Below are 7,366 nucleotides of genomic sequence, written 5' to 3'. Positions count from 1 at the left end.
GATTAAGTATGGATTAAGTCTGAAATTGTGCGGCTGATTCATTTTTCTGAATAGTCCATAGGTAACAAAATGTAATCAGATGATTATGAATGGAAATCTTCTCTAAACAAAGGATTCTCTGGTGGGTTATAATCCTATTAATACCAATGTGAAACCATGAACTTCCCTTTGCATTTAGATCCCTAGAATAATGTTTTGATACAAACTTTTGTGACCATAATTAAGTAATCTAAGCTCTCAAAGTCTCAGTGTCCCAATGTTTAAACTGGAACTAATAGAACATATATCATTGGAAGAAAATTTCTCATGGGTCCGTCATATTTCTGCATATATTATAACATGAATAAGAGTCCTGACAATATATTATTTTAGACTATCTTTTCAAGAATGTTTGCATAGCAAACAATCGTGGAAAACAGAGATAGTGCTAGAGTAGAAACACTACCTTTTGCTGTCCAGAATAAAAGTAATAATGTCTCCCTCCAGGGCAAAAATTTGTCAGGTTTCCTTTTACAGCCCCTTTAAAACATTGGACTACCTAAACTTGGAATTCTTTTCCTTCTTCAGCCCAGGAGTTGCCTAGCGCTCACTGCATTGCCCTGGGGGAATCTGGACTTTGGCAACTGGCTCAAATGCTGATGCTCTGGCTTCTGCCGTTTCTTGAATATGTAGTTCTTTGTCTCTGACCCAAGAGTCTTATAACCTCTGCTTGTAAACTTGACTCTGTATCACGATAACCTGTTAGTTAGCAAGTAGAGTAAAATCTCAAATCCTTCAAAGTTCTAGAGATGCATTTCATGTGGTTGTTGTGGGAATCAAATTATATAATCTATTTATAACCCTTAGCTCTATGCTTGGGCAAAGAAGCATTCAAAATTTTTAGCAATAACGTTATTAATTATTACTCAAACAACAGTTTAATAACTTCTTCTATAAATTCGTCACTAAGCTTTACCTTTCAAAGGCTGTTTTCAATTATAGATTCTTAGGATTATATAGTTTAGCTTTTTATTTTCATTTACAATTGAATTAAATATAATGAATATTCAAATGGATTAAAAGTTTCACTTTTAATGTGCTTAATATTTCCATCTTTGTAGCACTTTCAATTTTCTACTCATTTCAAAAGGAAAGATATTACAACATTAAAAAGATAATTGAACAAACACTGCCACACAAAGCAATGGCGCTGACTCCACAGACTCATAGAGTACACAAGCTGTGAGGCCATGGCGGCCTCCACCTCTATTTCAAAGGATGTTGTGAACACCCTGGGGGCCCAGACAGAAATCTGCTACAGAGATGGAGCCACAGGAGCGGGGCCACCCCCAAGACCTCAGAGCTGCCAGCATGGAGCCCCAGCTTGGGAGTGCTGCCAGCACATGAGGGCTCAACAGCCCATGAGCACAGAAACATAGGGGTCAGGCTGCCTGTGGCATTGAGGGTCCAACCCCCACCTCTGGTGTACTCAGAAAGCAAAAGAAAGGGTCAAAAAAAGATTGTCCTCCAGCTTTAAGATTTAATTTTGTTTGCTCTGTTGGGTTTTGGACTTATGTGGAGCAGATACCCCTCTTTTTTGGCCAATTTTTTCTTTTGGAATGGAAATATCTATTCTGTGTCTGTCCTATTCTCGTATTTCAGAAGTAAATGACTTGTTTGATTTCAAAGGCTCATGGCTAGAGAGTAATTTGCCATAGGATGAATCATACCTTGAGTCCCAGCCACATGATATATAGACAAGTTAAGACTTTGGGGATACTGGAATGGAATCAATGTAGTTTGAATGTGAGAAGAACATAAATTTGGAGAGCCAGGAGATGAATGCTGTGGTTTGAGTGTGTCCTCCAAAGCATGTGTTAGAAACATGTATCTCCAATGCAACAGCTTTGGGAGGTGGGGCTTACTGAGAGGAGATTAGACCATGAGGGTTCTGTCCCCATGAATGAATGTTGTTACACAGGAGTGGGTCTATATCGTGGGAATGAGTTCCTTATAAATGAATGAGTTTAGCCCACTTTTGTCTCTCTCTCTCACCCTCTCTTGCCCTTCTGCCTTCTACCATTAGCTGACACTGCAAGAAGGCACTTGCAAGTTGCTGGCCTCTCCATCTTGGACTTCCCAGCCTCCTAAACTGTGAGCTAATAAATTTCTGTTCATTATAAATGACGCAGTCTCACCAGTCTCAGGTCTTCTGTTACAGCAACAATGAGTGGACTAAGATGGCAGTCAAGCTAGAATTAGCATATAAAAACAAACATGCAAACAACATTAAAAATAAGAATAATTACTGATCCCAATTTTCAGATGCTCAGGTTGGTAGTATATACATAGATAAAGTCCTTTTTTGCAGTTCGGTCTATATATAAATACCTACCAGGTAAGTAAAATAGAATTTCATATTTTTGTCTAGTATCCAATGCAGCAACATAGATTCAGGTATGCCTAATGAATGTGGGTGTGCATTTGGAAAAAATATACATTGTTTGTGAAGATGAGAGAACTCTGTTCCAGTGAAGATTGCCTATACACTATCAAAAAGAAAAAAAGTTCTAGAGAATTTTTCACATGTTGTTTGACAATCTAGAAATAGTCCCCAAATATAAAATCAGCTAAGTAGTAATTAAGAACCAAGTAATATATTTCACAGTCTTTTTTTATTACTATAAAGTTAACACTGGGAGTTTAAAAAATAACTAGAAAGGCATGCATTGGATTTAAAACAAATAAAAGAATAATGAACTTGGGTATATAAATGTATGACAAACCATTTAAACACTCTTAAAGCAAAATAAATTCACAATCTATAGCACTAAAATATTACAAAATCTTTCTATAGTATATCTTTAAATTAAATAGAATGTTTTCCTCTGTTTTAACATGTGAATGATATTATTATTTAGACAGGAATAATTGCTGTTGAAAAGATATTTGGGACCAGGTGCAGTGGCCCATGCCTATAATTGCAACACTATGGGAGGCCAAAGCAGGAGGATTGCTTGAGCTCAGGAGTCCAGACCAGCCTGGGCAACATGGTGAAAGCAAGTATCTATAAAAAATACAAAAATTAGCCAGGCATGGTGGTGCGTGGCTGTTATCCCAGCTACTCAGGAGGCTGAGGTGAGAGGATTGCTTGAGCCCAGGAGGCGGAGGTTGCAGTAAGCCATGATCACACCACTGCACTCCAGCCTGGGCGACAGAGTAAGACCTTGCCTCACAAAAAAAAAAAAAAAAAAAAAAAAAAAAAAAAAAAAAAAAAAAAAAAGGTAGTTGGATAGTTGGTTATATTCACAAATTCACAAGTCCCAAGTAGACGGGGCACACCATACCATGGGGATTCACATGGAGAAGCATCAGTGTCAGGAGACAGGGAAAGCTGAGGAAAAAAAGTGGACAAGAGCCTTTATTGTGGTTTCTTTGAGGAAAAATAGTGTGAGGCAGGGTAAGCAGGTTTAGGATTGGCTGGTTTGAATAATTTCAGCAGGCTCTGGGGCACAGGGGCTGTCCCCAGTTGAATGATACCTGGCTGCTATGGCTTGAATGTATTCCCTCTAAAACTCAGATGTTGCCAAGGTGATAGTACTAAGAGGTGGAGCCTTTACGAGGTGACTAAGTCATTAGGGTGGAACCTTTGGCGCGATCTCTGCTCACTGCAAGCTCCGCCTCCCGGGTTCCCACCATTCTCCTGCCTCAGCCTCACAAGTAGCTGGGACTACAGGCAAGTGCCACCACGTCCGGCTAATTTTTTTTTTTTTTTTTTTAGTAGATACGGGGTTTCACCGTGTTAGCCAGGATGGTCTCAATCTCCTGACCTCGTGATCCGCCCGTCTCGGCCTCCCAAAGTGCTGGGATTACAGGCATGAGCCACAGCACCTGGCGGAATGAATTCATCTTGAAGCATCATGAAAGTCGAGACTGGAAACTCCCCAGACAACTGAACCTGCTGGCACTTTGATCTTAGACTTCCCAGCCTCCAGAATTTTGAGAAATAAATTTCTGTCCTTTAGAAATTACCCAGTCTCAGCCAGGCATAGTGGCTCACACCTGTAATCCCAGAACTTTGAGAGGCCAAGACAGGAAGATCACTTGGGACTCCATCTCTATTTTTAAATGTTTTGTAAAAGGAAATAAAATAATTTGTAAGTTTCCCAGTCTCAGGTTTTGTTATAGCAGCACAAATCGACTATGATACTAGACCTGGGGTGATTTGGACCGGGAAATAGTGGCTCTGAGTGTGAGAACCTGTCAGAGGAAGGGGTTAGTGGTATACCCTCTGGATTAAATAAAAGACACTCTTGCATGTGAGCCCTTTCATATCTCTAGGAATTGCCTAGCCCTAGGAGGGGCAGTCTTTCCATGGATATCAAGACCTCACCATGTGAAAGCAACATAAATGTATAGTTAATATATACTCCTTCACAAGAAAGTTATGAGGCCTTATGAATCATTTATGAATATTTTGGTGATACTTACAGTGGAATAGTATAATAAACTTGTATTGGTCAATGTTACATCAGAGAAACAATAAAAAAGTAGGAAATCACACTCCATAGATAGATGATAGACAGATAGATAGATAGATAGATAGATAGATAGATAGATGATTGATAGATAGATAATAGATTGGTGATAGATAGATAGATAGATAGATAGATAGATAGATAGATAGATAGATAGATAGATAGATGATAGACAATTGATAGATACATGACAGATAGATAAATAGATGGAAGGTAGGTAAACAGATAAAAACAGATCAGTCTCTCTCTCTATATATATATATATGAAGCAGGGAGAGAGAGAGATTGATTTATTATAAGGAATTGTGATTTTAATTGTAGAGACTAGGCAAGTCCAAAATCATCCTAGGATTGTGTGTAGGATTCTGTGGAGCAGACCATCAGGAAGACCAGCCAGAAACGCACCAGCAGTCCCCAGCCAGAATGTCTTCTTCCTCAGAGAAACCTTAGATTCCTTCTTAAGATCTTTCAACCGATTGTATCAGTTTTATTCAGAATAATCTCCTTTACATAAAGTCAATTTATTCTAGATGTCAATTATATCTACAAAATATTGTCAAAGCAATGCTTAGAGTAGTGTTTGATTGAATAACTAAGTACTATAATCTTGTCACAATAACAATAAAACTGACCATCATAGACCTCATCATTTGAGAAAAATACGGTTTTGGTTTTTATCTCTTTTTTATGTGTGATTATTCAAACAAATGATTGGGTATGAAGTGAGAATAAGTAGAATAAAGATAAAATTCAGTGTATTAGAGTGATTTTTATAACAAGGATTCTGTAGAATTATTCTCCTAAATAATTACCTAACCCAATTAATAAGGTGAATTTAGGGACAGAAATAAATGTCACCAATTAAGAAGCAAGCTTTTATAATAACCCCCCCTTCTTCTTCAAATTAGTAGCAAACAGGTAATCAATAAATGCTGAATGAATAAATAGACAATTATAAGAATGGACTATATACACTATTTAATAAATGTTCCTCTTCACTTTTCAACCTTCTACATGTGTGGATTTTATTTTTTTCAATGAAGTAAATTATTTGATTAGAGAGAAATGTATTATTAGAGTTAAATGTTATTAATACGGTGTCTTTCAGTAAGTTAATGCATCATAAAACAAATACAATAAATAATATACAGTATTATTAAAAATAAAGCTGATTATCAAACTGAAGATTTTATGTCAACAGAAAATTTCTCTAACAGTTGCTATAAAATTTTTAAATTAAAAATGTTTAAAATGAAGGAAGTATGAAATTTTACATTTCTAATATGTAAATACTTCCAAACTTTTAGTTATATATACTTACATAGCAAACATACTTCCCATTTTGTATGCTGCTCACACAGAGAAAAGTTTAAAACCCTTCATTCAAAGTAATATAAAATTATCTCACCACAGTTAGGTATCTGTTTCTTACTAAAGTAGATAATTAAGTTGCTATTACTCTCCTTTGTACTACTTTAGTTTTCAAAATAAGGGAAATGTATTGATGTAGAGATCATTAATGTGTGATAAAATAAAAATAGTGAAGATAATTCTAAAATTATAAATAAAAATTATCAAAATATTGCAATATATTTTATTTCAAATAATGCATACATCTTCTACCAGAAGTCTTCAATCCCCAGGCTGGGCCATACCAGTCTGGTGAACCCTACTGTGAACTGCACATGTGAGGGATCTAGGTTATGTGCTACTTATGCGAATCTAATGCCTGATGATCTGAGGTGAAACCGTTTCATCCTGAAACCATTTCCTGCCCCCACCCCACAGCCCACCCTCTCAATCTATGGAAAAATTGTCTTCCAAGAAACTGGTCCCTGGTGCCAAAAAGGTTGGGGGCCACTCTTCTAGAGTATAATAATGTTCTAATAATACTCATATTTGTATAGTTCTTTAAAAAATTACAACTCAAAATTCAACAAGGGTTTCAAAAACAAGGTACATATAAAGTGGGGAAATTCAGCTCATTAAGAAAGATTTATCCATTCTATGTGTGTACATCAACTCATGTTTAATGCCCCCAAATAATAAGGGTACTGTTTATATAACACTGTTCATCTTTAGAGTGTTTCGCTAATATTATCTAATTAATAAACATAGAAAAATCCTGCTGTGTCCTCCAAGGCTGTCAAAGTCATTTCTATGATTTGAAGCCTAATTAAATTCAAAATAGATTTGTTTCTTCACCATAAGAATTTTGCAGCAATTAATTAAATAGTACAAAAATGTAAGAGGCATATTATTTGAATAATTCTAATTTCCATGAAATTCTCTATGTTTCAGATTTGTTGCCCAAGACTATCCAGATCACTTTCTTATCTCTAAATTTTTACAACCAATTTATTTACCTTCTCAACTGGTAACCTAAACTTCTTATTTTGCCTATGTAAAAGGAATGATGTAGAAGTGATAGGTCACACACACATACTAATTTACAGTAAATTTTAAAAACAGATTTCTTTTAAATTTTAGTTGAAAAATATTCAATGGATATCACACCTCTCAATTAATGATCTGTTCTGAATATTAAATGAATCACATTCTTGAGGGAAATCATTTATTTTACTTCTTTTCTTTTTTTAAGAATCAACTCAAGTTTCCCTAGGCTTCCTTGTTTCTTTGTTTTGAATTGTTCAATAACTCTCTAAGCTCTTGTTTTCTTAGTCAACAATCTGATACAAGTAGATTATAACCAGAAAATGTCTGACTCAGAGAGATAGCAAAACTGTCTAGCAGAATATTACGGAACTCCAGTACAGAGTGTAGCTGCAATTACTCATTGATTTAAATTAAGGGCTTAGAAAAAAGGGAAGGAGCTATAAGTAGGAAGA

The sequence above is a fragment of the Pongo pygmaeus genome, chromosome 15 (genome assembly GCF_028885625.2).
Source record: "Pongo pygmaeus isolate AG05252 chromosome 15, NHGRI_mPonPyg2-v2.0_pri, whole genome shotgun sequence".
Taxonomy (NCBI): domain Eukaryota; kingdom Metazoa; phylum Chordata; class Mammalia; order Primates; family Hominidae; genus Pongo; species Pongo pygmaeus.
Note: the sequence above shows the minus strand (reverse complement) of the source record.